Source organism: Sminthopsis crassicaudata, chromosome 4 (assembly GCF_048593235.1).
Source record: "Sminthopsis crassicaudata isolate SCR6 chromosome 4, ASM4859323v1, whole genome shotgun sequence".
NCBI lineage: Eukaryota > Metazoa > Chordata > Mammalia > Dasyuromorphia > Dasyuridae > Sminthopsis > Sminthopsis crassicaudata.
The window spans coordinates 323219662-323232564 of NC_133620.1; the positions used below are offsets into that span (position 1 = coordinate 323219662).

Below are 12903 nucleotides of genomic sequence, written 5' to 3' on the forward strand. Positions count from 1 at the left end.
TGTTTTCCCTATGTCTCATTTGATTCCACCAACAATCCTGAAACGAGGAACTAAAATGTTTCTAGAAAGTTAGCCATTCAACTCATCTCTGTATATAGCCCATGAAGGCTGAGGACTGGAGGCAGAAGAATTCTGTTTTAGGATAAGGCAGTTGTAGGCATGGTGTGGCTGGTAATCCCCCTTGTCACAGTGACAAGTGTCCCTTAGAGGCACATATGTAACCTTAGACATATCATTTTCTTTGGGGCTCTTTTTTTTCTGGTACATAACACAAATCAATCAGACTAAATGATTCCTAGTGCACTGTACAACAATGATCTAACATTTTCTCAGTTATTGTCTTTATGCAGATGAATTCCAAATCTATCCAGCCCTATATTTTTTCCCCAAACTCCAGTCTTACATCACCAATCATTTAATGGACATTTGGGGGATTTTTTAAATTAAATTTTGCTTTCTTTTCTTTTTTTAATTAAAGCTTTTTATTTACAAAACATATGCATGGATAATTTTTCAACATTGACCCTTACAAAACTTTCTGTTCCGAATTTTATGAGAATTTTATCTCACAAGCCACACCTAAGTTTAATCCTTCATTGACCTGTTTACCAGACTATCATCACAGTCTAGAATTTGATCTCCTTGACTCATGACTATCCCCAATTCATGTTCCACATAGTTAACAAAGTGACTTTCCTAAATCACAGCTTTGCTCATGTCACTCAACTACTCAAACGCTAGTGACTACTACTACTCCTAGCATCCAATATAAATTATTTTTTAAAAACCCAATATTTGAAGTTCTTCACAATATAGCCCATTCCTACTCTAAGAGAGATAATTAAGTCCTTCTGACCTACTCTGGCTAGGGTACTTCACATAACTTTTAATATATGTCTTGGCCTTTTCTAGTGGTCCACAATTTGGTCTCTTCCAAAGACACATATCCTATGACCACTGATTCAGAAAAAAATACCCACTAATTAGTCATTTTCTGCATTCTCATAATCAGGGATGGGAAACCTCAGCCTACAGGCAATATAAGGCCAGTGAAATCATTTGCTAAGGCAAACCCACATGATGATGAGCTGAAAGTTAGGTACAATAACTCCAACTTCCTGAATTTTATAAGTTGATAATTTTGTATGGCGTGTGAATGATGTTATAAATACCAATATGGTCCTTGGCAGATAAAATGTTCCCCAACCTTGCCATAAATAATAGCCATCAGGATATGTGTCTGGGTCACAAATTTGGATATCATGAACCTCAAATGAGCAAAAGCTAATGAATGATGACCACAGAGAAAGAGTAGGGGACAGAAAAAAAGGAAGAGTCTATGCCTTAAAGAAAATCCATTCTCCTAAGCGAAACAATAGATATATAGATAAGCAAACATAAAATATATTTCTTGTTGTTCATTCATTTCAATCATGTTCAAATCTCTGTGATTCCATCTGGAGTTCTTTTGGCAAAGATGCTGGAGTAGTTTGCCATTGACTTCTCCAGTTTATTTTACAGATGACAAACTTAAGCAAATAGGGTTAAGTATTTTGCCCAAGGTCACACGGCTAGTAAGTAAGGCCATATTAGAACTCAGAAACATGTTTCAGGACTGTCCCTCTGTACACTGTGCTACCTACCTGCCTGATAAAATATATACGAAACAATTTTTTTGACAGAGAGAGAACAGAACCAATAAAAACCTTAAGATAGATGGTGTTATTATCCCTGAGAGATTCAGGAAGGCAGGCGGCAGGGATTCTGAACAGCAGAGGGAGGGAAGCCTAGTTATGGGGAAAGCCTATGGCAAGGCCAGAAGTAGGAAATGGAACATCTCCAAATGGCTGGAACATAACCAGAACCAGCGAACATTACATATGAGGGAGAGTAATATAAAATAAAAAGTCTGCTAAGTTCTTTCCAGACCAAAGGACTAGGAAGTCAAGAAATGTTTAGATCCAAGACAAAAGAGAAAAGGGTCAGACTCAAGGTGATTCTTAGTCAATCACAAAAGGAAGTAAGTCAGGAGAGACACATTTCCTATCACTGGATAGAAAAGAAAAAGAAAAATGTAAATGACTGGATATGAACAAAAATGAATAAAAGACTAAATACACTTCTGGAAAAGTGAATAAAAATCATAAATAGTTCTAAAACTACATGGGCAACAAGGATAATTGGAACATTTATGTTGAAAAAGTCTTGTTCACATATATACTCTTGAGGAATTGCCATCAACATAGACTAGATGTAAAAAAAAAAAAAAAAAAAAAAATGCAAGGCCAAACAAGAAAGCAGAAAACTAAAGATGTTAGTAGTTATTGTCCCCTGTTGTCATGGTAACTAGAAATAGCATAGGATAGGGGTCTGGGGGGAAGTGAAAGGAGGGAGGTTGAAATAGGATACAAGGAAAAGTGGATTTTTAATAGTTAAAGAAATATTAGAAAGAACATCAGACTTCAAGTCCTTAGGTTCCTCATCTGTAAAATGAGAATAGGATTGGAAGAGTTGTAAATCTTAAAATAAGTAACTTGTTGGTATATGTATGTGTATGTATTATTTGTAAATGTAAATATTATATATTTTATGTGTTTGCAAGTTATTTCATATTAAAAATACATATGTTAGATATTCTTTTTCTTTTTTTAAAAGACCAAGTCTTCCTAGAGATACACAGATTAGAAAGCTATCTAGATGACACCCTAAACAATTCACTCTATAAACAAACAAATGCTGAAAAACAAGTAGAAGTTATTCAGCTGCCCAGTGAATTGTAGATCTGTGAACAACTCAAATAGATAATGCTGAAATACAATCCAAATATCATCCCAGCAGTGAACTGGTAAAGTCTAGGTTCCAATAGATATATATGAAAATAGATAGATAGACAGACAAAATCAATGAAGTGTCTAGGGCTGTTACCTTGACCTAAAAGACCAACTATTTTTGCCATCAGATAAACAAATCAAGTCAAATCACCCCAGAAAGATATATTATGTATTCACAGGAGTGTTCTTTTTTGTATCAGCCAAGAAATGGAAGCAAAGTGGGTACTCATGGATTAGGAAGGAAATGGATACATGAATGTCATGGAATATTATGGAGTAGCAAGAAATATTAAAATTGAGGAATTTAGAGGAAGAGAAAGTTTTATATGAACCGACAAGACACTACACGCAGTAACTGTAACAATGTAAAAGAAATGATAGCTAAAAAAGACAGCTGAATGCTAAGTAACTAAAAAGCAATAATAATTCTAGAGAACAGATTGAAGAAATACACATTTCTATTCTCCTCAGGGGCAAAATGTTGAGGACAATGTCATATCAAATTATTAAGGGAATGTTCTTACATAACTGTCTTCCACAAAATTATAGAATTGAAGAGTTGGAAGGGTCCTACCTCAGTGGCCATCTAATCCAAGATACACACACACACACACACACACACACACACACACACACACACACACATAAATTCACCCTAAAAACTTAAGTTGTCATCCAGGTTCTGTTTAAAAACTGTCAAGGAGAGGAAATCTATCACCTCTCAAGGTAGTCTATTTCCATTTTTATTTAGATAGTTATAATTGTGATAAAAGAGGTCCCCCTCTACATTTGCCCTTTTTTGCAGCTTCTACTCCTGATTCTTCCCTGTGGGATCAAACAGAAGCATTAAGCAATTACTTCCTCTGCTTTCAGTTACTGAGCTACCATTCAATACACCCTCAACAGAAAATTGCTTTTTTCATCCTCCTCTTTTGCCCCAATATAGAATTTTTGGTTTTCCTTAAGCTTCTCTTGCCAGCCACAGTTTATAGTACTTATGATAGTATTTTGATAGGATCAAATCTTGTTCCTATATTTCTGCATAAAGTTAGCTGGGTTAATTCCCTGTGTATCCATTTTTCATCCTCACTAGAATTATTTCTTTTCTGTCTTCAGAATTTCATTTTTAAGCAAATCCCATTCCTGTTGGAATGACTTTCCTGTAAAATTTTAGTTCATATGATCCTACATGTCTTTTCTCTAAATCCCTTGAAATATGCTTTCCCAAAATCTAAGATGACTACAATGACTTTCCTCTATTCTTGGAGAAGGAAATGTCAAACTATTCCAGTATCTTTCTTTGCCAAAAACCCCAAATGAGGTCATAAAAAGTCATATAAGATTGAAACAACTCAAGAACAACAACAACAATTACAAATTCTAGGATGAAGACAATATCTCTTTCACTTCAGGATTCCCATCATTTCCAACCCAATAAGCAGTTCCTCGATTTCATAAAAATCAGGTCCAGAATAGAATTTTTCTCTTTGTTTCCTCCATGATTTGAAAAATGAAATTTTTATTGATAAAAATGCTTTGCTGTTTATTGTCCTGTTTTTTAAACTCCAATATATATTTGAACAACTGAAATCTCTTAACATTATCATATATGCTTTTGTGTCAGTTTGAAAAGCTATTTGTCCATTTCATCATCCATTTCTTCTTTCTGTTCAAGTGTTCTACAGCAGAGTTTCTTAAACTTTTTCTACTTGCATCCCCTTTTTACCTAATAAATTTTTGTGCAACCTCATCTCAGATCTGGGCTGAGGTGTTTCCAGTAACATTTTTGCATATGCAGTGAAAAATGTGCATGTTGTGAGCTCAGAATCAACACTGCAGTGATGTAACATGAAGCAACAGGCAAAAGCAGCCAGAAACATTTTGGATTTATGATGCTTTTGATTTTGAATTAACTTTTGGTCATTGAGTTCAGAAACCTTTACTATTACCAAATTTTTCACAACCCCTATATTCAATTACATGACCTCATATGGGGTTTAAAAAGCTTTGGTCTATAGTCTATGTCAATGGCAACGTTTCTTCTGTTTTAACTTCTGTTGTCTTTTCACCCAAATGTTTCCTACCAGGCTTCTCCTCTACGATTCCTAGGAAAATCTGATTCATAGATTTTTTCTATTAATGCAATTTAATATTAAAAAAATCAGAATCTTAATATGGGATATAATTTTTCTCTCTCTTTTCCCCTTTCCCCATCCTATTTCTTTTGAATCAAGCATGTATAATCAGATCCACAGACTTTCTTATGATTTTATCCCTCCAAGTCTCAATTATAAGGCATTAGAATCTTTTATCCTGGATGTCCATTTGTTGGGTATATTATAGTAGGGATTCCTTTCATGTACAGATTGAACTAGAAAGCTAATTTTTTTCTCAATAGCATTTTATTTTTCCAAATACATGTAAAATTAGTTTTCAACATTTTTTTGTAAGACTTTTGTGTTCCAAATTTTTCTCCCTTCCCCAAGACAGCAAGAAATGTGATATGTTAAATATGTAAAATCCTTAAAAAGCTATTAAAGTCCCTTATAACTGTCAGTTTTTTTGATTCTACAATCTTTTGGGAGATTCAATATATACATTTTAGCCAAGGATGTTTCTGTTAACTCCTTTCCTGGACTTTGCTTCCTGTATACTTCTGAACATCTTAATTGTTATTCTTCTTACTTTCACCATACCTTTTCTCACTATAGTATCTCTTTTGCTAGGTACACAAAAATAATTGTCTTCCTATACCATGTTGTTCCCCACCCCCCATTTTAAAGTCCTACAAAATTTTCAGCAAATACATTCTTAGCAACATTTGTTAAATATATTACATCTTCCCTGAATTTATCATGCCTATAATTAAGCCATAATGCAGAATTCTAAATTCAAATCCTAAATCCCATTCTCAGACAATGCCTTCTTGGCCAACGGGTCACACAAAGGAGAGAGGGTTAGTTTCAGAAATAAATAAGAAGCATCAAAAAAAAAAAAAAAAAACCTTTTTTAAATGCCTGTGTTTAAGAAGATTAAAAGGAAAAGCCCAAGAGTGGGACTAAAGATACTAATGGAAGATAGAAATAATGGAAGGAGGGAAGAAAGAAATAATGGAAGGAGGGAAGGAAGGAAGGAAGGAAGGAGGGAAGGAAGGAAGGAAGGAAGGAAGGAGGGAAGGAAGGAAGGAAGGAAGGAAGGAAGGAAGGAAGGAAGGAAGGAAGGAAGGAAGGAAGGAAGGAAGGAAGGAAGGAAGGAAGGAAGGAAGGAAAGAAGGAAGGAAGGAAGGAAGGAAGGAAGGAAGGAAGGAAGGAAGGAAGGAAGGAAGGAAGGAAGGAAGGAAGGAAGGAAGGAAGGAAGGAAGGAAGGAAGGAAGGAAGGAAGGAAGGAAGGAAGGAAGGAAGGAAGGAAGGAAGGAAGGAAGGAAGGAAGGAAGGAAGGAAGGAAGGGAAGGGAAAGGAAGGAAGGAAGAAGGAAGGAAGGGAGGGAGGAAGAGAGGGAAGGAGGAAGGGAGGAAGAAACTTCAATGAAACACTTTTAAAAACATGCAGAAAACATCTTAATAATTTTAGGAGAAAGTTCAAATGAAGAAAAATATAATCAGAACTACTTTGGACCTAATATAGCAGCTATATGGTTCAGTAAGGAAATCTTAAATTCAGCTTTGACCTCAGACACTTCCTAGATGTCCAGGCGTGTCCGACTCTTCTTGACCCTCTGTTTTCTTGGCAAATTCACTGGAGTAATTTGCCATTTCCTTCTCCAGTAGATTAAGGCATTCAGAGGTTAAGTGGTGTGCCCAGAGTCATATAGGCAACAAGAATATGAGATCACATTTGAATTCAGGTCTTCCTGACTCAGGGCCAAGCACTCAATATATTCTTAGCAACATTTGTTAAGTATATTATATGTCTTTCCCTGCCTATATTTTAAGTTGTGGTGCAGAATTCTATATTCAAATCCTAAATCTTATTCTCAGACAATGCCTTCTTAACTAACTGATTACTTTTCAAATCAATTTTTTTCTCCCTCATCTTCAATGGGCAACAGTGAGAAAATTGTAATCAATGCCCTTATGATCCTCACTTTCTTGTCAAAGATTATGTAATCTCTGACAATTTTTTTCCTATTAGGAGAATTCAATTTTGGAAACAGATTGAGTCACCTAGCTGCCTCTAGATATGTGCCTAGACAAATCACTATCTATCTCCCAGTGTTGGTATGATGACAAAAAGAAATATTTATTAAGTGCTTTGTAAAATTTAAAGTACTATATAAATGCTTGCTTTTATTGTTATGATTGAATCTTTTATATATATATATGTGTGTGTGTGTGTGTGTGTGTGTGTGTGTGTATTATGAAGATATATATACATATATGTGTAAAATGAATTGGGTATTAAAAAGATTCAAAGATTACTAATCTTTTTTTTTTTTCTGTTCTTTGTACATTGGTGTTTGTCAGGTTTATAATAAGGAAAAAGAAGCCACAAACAAGCAGAAAGGCTTAAAGGACCTGGCACCATTCACCTGAGGTACCTATTGAAGTAACATTCAGAAGAAGCAAATGCAATTCACAGCAGAACTCAAGGAAGACCCCCTATGACCTTATCTTCGGGTGCAGCAGTGGCAGTGAAAAGGGTTGGAGGTGGTAGTGGCCTCCTGGCTTGATTTTCCCTTTTTTGACAGAAGTGATCCCATTTTAGAATAAGTCTCTATGTCATTGCTAAATGAACCGTCACATTTAATTCCTTTGTTTTGGCCTTCCTTTACCCTAGTTTTTAAGACAAACTGAATTCTCCTCCTATCTCAGACTCCCAAGGCCAGGAATGACTAGCAGATTGGGAAGTCTCTGTCTCTCCTCCCCTGAAACTCAAATCACAAATCACTCACCCCCCTTGAGGTCAATGACCCTCATGACTGTTAGTTTCCTATACGCTTATAAGAACTGTGGAAAATGGATTATGTTCAGAAACCCAGCAGCCCCACCAGCACTCATTTTTCCATGTCTTGTTCTTGACTAGGCTTTTAAATCCATCCTTTTCCTTGACTACTATCCCAAATAGTAGGTTTTCTTCTATGACAGTTCTGACATCATTGTTAATTCTGGATGTTTTCAGGAAGCATGCAATATACTCTGACCAAGGAACAAAAGACCCATCAGTCTTAATTTAATCATGTCAATCTGAAATTGACAGGCTGACTAATTCACATCCCCCACACACAGGGATGGAGTCAGAGATGCTAAAAATGAAGGGAAGTTCGTCCTTAGCAAATGAGAGAAGCAGCAGAGCCTTTGATGGCTGTCATCCTTTCTCTTATCCCCCTTGAGGAGGATCTATTCTGAGGAGTTGATCATTTAGCTACCAGAGGTAGAAGGCCAAAGCTGTGGTCAATAGGGGTGGTTAATGATCAGTGTTCTAATTCAGAAGCAGAAAGCCTATACAGTACAACCTCCTTAAAGGGACTATTTCTTCATTTTTTTCTTTATAACTTTTGATTCAATATCTTATAATTCACCCTCCATCTGTCCATCACTCTAATATACAAATTCAACCTAAAGCAACTATAGACATTCATAACCCCAGAAGCTCTCTGGCCCTAGACAAGTTATTGAAGGCAAACACTCTCATGGTCTATGTCTTATCCTTCATTGTGTCCACTAGATTTTTTCCCCAGTACCTAACACATATTTTTTTATTTTTATTTTTTATAAAATATAAAATATTTTTAATATTTTAAGGCATTTAGTACATTGTATGACATATAACAGGTACTTAATAAATACTTACTACCTTTTTATGTCCTTTAATCAGTTGCTAAGACTTTTCAATTCAACTTGTTATATCAATATCAAACTTGTTATATAATGATAATAGACAGAACTTTATTTTTTCCCAATAGTATTCCAAATACTATGTTCAAATAGTATTCTCCAAATACATATAAAAATAATCCTTAATATCCAAGATCTCGAGTTCCAAATTCCTTCCCCTTCCCTTCATCTTCCTCCTCCTTCCCCAAGATAGCAAAATCGCTAGCACTTTACAGTTTGCCCAAAAAGAAAAAAGGTTTACAAAAAAAGCAAAACTTTAAGGTTTACCTATAATATCTCATTTAATCTTCGCAAAAATCTTGAGAGGTAAGTGCTATTGTTTTCTCCATTTTACAGATGAGTATACTGACACTGACAGAAGTTAAATGATTTATCCAGAATCACAGAGCCAGTGAGTGCGGAAGACTGAACTCACAACTTCCACACTCTAAGTTCAGTTCTCTAACCATAATAAATTTACTGTATGAATGCCTCACACAATATGACTGAGCATCATCAATAAAATGATAGGGCAATAAAATTAGTGATTTTATTCCAAAGATTCTGGAGTCCTAGCTACTGCTGGACATTTTGGATATCTATTGATACTCCAATTCCATCTATTCAAAACTTGAACTAACTAGATTTTCTTCCCAAATGCCTGTCACTCAAGCTCAAAATTTTGATTCACTTGATTTTTCCCACTCCTGTACTCCAGAGGCAGCTATGAGGTACAATGGATAAAGCACTATGTCAGAAGTCGGGACGACATGATTCCAAATCCAGTCTGAAGCTTACTAAATGTATAACCTTGGGCAACCTGTCTGTCTCAGTTTCCTTAATTGCACAATGCAGATAATAGTTGCAACTCTTACCATCAAGTTCACAGAGTTATGATAAAGATTAAAATAGGTAATATTTTTAAAACATTTAGTACATTGTATGACATAGCATATACTTAATAAATAAATACTTTTTTATGTCCTTTAATCAGTTGCTAAGTCTTATCAATTCAACTCATATAATTTCTCCTCCATCCTACCCTGTGTCTTGTTCTTCTGATGTCACCACCTTAAATTAAGACCTTCATTAGCTCTGGCCTGCATTACCAAAATAGCTTCCTAATTGGTTTTTGCCAATTCCAGGCTTTCCCAATTCCACTCTATCAGGCAGGCTGCTGCCAAACTAATCTTCATAAAGTGCAGCTTTGATCATCACAAAACTGTACAAACATTTCATGGCTCCCCATAGTGAAACTGAAACTCTTCAGCCTGAAATTCAAGACCCTCCCTACATAACTTCAACCTCTTATACATGTTTCTTCTACAGAGAAAAAAGGTTTGAAGAATTTCTGAGAAATGTAGTTTCAAAGAGTCAGTATTTTTTTCTCTATCTCATTTACTATGGAACCCTTGAATAAGATAAACACAGAAATACAGGACTGGAAACAGAATGTTGTGCATGCATTTCAAGGGAATGAAACACAAAGCTCAGCATTAGAGATTCAGAGAGAATGAAGAGGGATGTCTGGGCCAGTCATAATTGGTATTGAAACCAGGCTCCATCATGGCAGAATTTCTGGTGCCTTGTCCCATAAAACAGCTAAGACAATTGTGACTATAATAAGGGTATGTATGACCAGCTAGAAACTTTTCCTTTGACTGAGAACTCCTATGGAAGATGGAGGTTTTATCCCTTTACCTCACCCCCAACAAATTTTCTGTCTGATAGGATAGATGACTAATTTGGAATTGTGTGGGTCTTTAAAGATAACTATTTTGATTAGTACCTTAAAGCTGGCTTACTCCAGCCTGATTACTGATAAATGATCAATCATAACTTATTTTTATTTATGTATTTTATTATTTAGGATCTAGAGATAGTTAGAAAGAGATAGTGATTGGCATTATAATATGCAGACAGACAGAGGCCTAAGCTAGGTTTAAAACCTAACTAGGGACTCTGAGTAAATGAAAGACAACCTTATTGGTACAATTTTTTTCACATTTTGTATAAATGCCCCAAATCAGGGTAAAAGAACAACTTGGGTTTGCTCTGTCCTTAGCCTAAAGTAAGTGAATGATCATTGCCTACATGAGAAGAGCCTGGGTTATATGGGATCATGTTCATCATTTTTTCCTTATACAGGATGAAAGTGAAGGTGCTAAGGACAGAGGTAGAAAAGGTCAATGGGAGATATGGGCCACTAATGCCCATATTCCAAGGGTAAGAACCCGAGTAAAAGATGAATACCTCTTCCTTTCATTTTTACCTTCATTTCCAAATGCAAAAAGCATAAAAGTTATATCATATTTTCATTTTATCTTACAATATTCCCCAATACATACTCCACAAATTATATCTTCATGTCCTCTTATCTCAATGTTTTCTTTACTAAAAAGAACCTTTGTCAAAATTTGTCCTCAATGATTTTGTACCAGTGCTTCAGGTTAAACACACCCACTTTCATGAAGACTTCACTAATTCACTTTCTCTCCTCTAGATTCTCATAGCATCTTGAATTTTTCTTATGGAATTTATCACATCCTGCCTTGCATTATAGCTATTTTAAAATCAGGTATAACTTCCTAGCTGTGTAACCCTGGGTAGATCACTTTTTAACCCCAATTGCCTCAACAAATAATAATAATAATAATAATAATAATAATAATAAAAATCAAGTATATTAAATAACTACTGGGAAAATAAGGCAGCATTAGGAGTTTTACTATGAAAAACAATATATATGTAATAATTATAATAATATAAATGGAAAGAAAACTATAAAACTAAATGCTGATTAAGTATTTTCTTAAAAAAAAAAGGGGGGGGGAGTAGTAAGGTAATCAGCATTATATAGCATCTACATGCCCCACGCACTGTTCTAAACATATTTACATATATTATTTCATTTCACCTCATGAGATGGGTACTGTTATTATCTCTGGTTTACATTTGAGGAAAATGAGGCAAACTGAGAGTAATAATCTTGCCCTGGAATGCTTATGTTCCTTTTTTCCAACCACTGATCTCTCTGGCTTTCTTCAAAATGAATTAAAAATGAACTAAAATCCTACCTTCTACAGGAAGTCTCCCCCAAACCCTCTTATTCCTAGTGCTTCCCTTTATTAATCATTTTCTATTTATTCTTTATACAGTGTGCTTTACACGGAATTCTTTGCTTATTGTCTTTTCCATTAAATTTTTAGCTCTTAGAAGTAAGAAATTGTTTTTTGCCTCTTTTTTTTGTATCTTTGGTGCTTAACACGATGTCTGGCATAGAGTAGACACTTAATATATGTTTACTGTTTGATTAATGATAAAGCTAAGTGTCAGGTTTTCCTGGCCAAGCTTTCCATCCATTGTGCTACAGAGAGAAAATATATCACCTTCTCTTCTTTGCAGAGGCGTCAAACTATGCACAAAAAATATTTCACATACTATTAGATTTGGCTAACTTTCAAGAACATCTTTTTTTCCCTTTATTTTGTATTCTTTGTAAAAGGATGGCTCTTTGAAAAGAGTTGAGGAGAGACATACACTTGGAAATGAAGATAATGTAAAAATAAAAGATACACAAATTTTAAAAATATAGTACAGTTCTATACATGTACATCCTCAAATTCCAATAAATCCCAGTAGCTTACAATTATCTACAGGATCAAATATATAATTTTCTATTTGGTGTTCAGAATCTGTGATCACAACTACTCCTACCCTATCTTTTAAGTCTTCTTACATCTTACACTCACCAGCTAACATATCTTTGTAATCTGGCAGTAATACTGGCCTCTTTAAAAAAAGTCATTCAATCTCCAGATTCTAGACATTTTCACTGGCTCTTTACCATGTTGGAATGCTCTCTTCTTTTTCTTTGCTTAGAGCAAAGTCTCAACTAAAATTCTTCCTTCTACAGGAAGTCCTTCCCCCTCCCCATTAATTCATATACCCCTCTATTAATTATCTCTAATTTATCCTGTGTATATCTTATTTGTAAATGGTGTTTGCCCTCTATCTTCCATTAGACTGTGAGCTCCCAGAGAGCAGAGGGAGTGTCCTCTGTCTTTCTTTGTAATCCCAGATAAATATATTTGTCTAGTAGAAAGAAAGAAAAAAGAGATATTTATTGACTGACTTCGTGAATATAAGCATATTATATAATGTGAATGTGACTGAAGAGTTGTCATTACTGACTAAGCCTGCTTGGCCCCTGAGGACAGAACAAGAAGTAATGGGTGTAATATGTACAGGTAGATTTTA

At 35.1% G+C, this 12903-nt stretch overlaps 1 protein-coding gene across 1 annotated transcript in view; it reads right to left on the reverse strand.

Annotated features, from left to right (window-relative positions):
- PITPNC1 (phosphatidylinositol transfer protein cytoplasmic 1) overlaps window positions 1-12903 on the reverse strand; it is a 355282-nt gene that overhangs the window by 212336 nt on the left and 130043 nt on the right. The gene's annotated exons all lie outside the window — the stretch shown is intronic.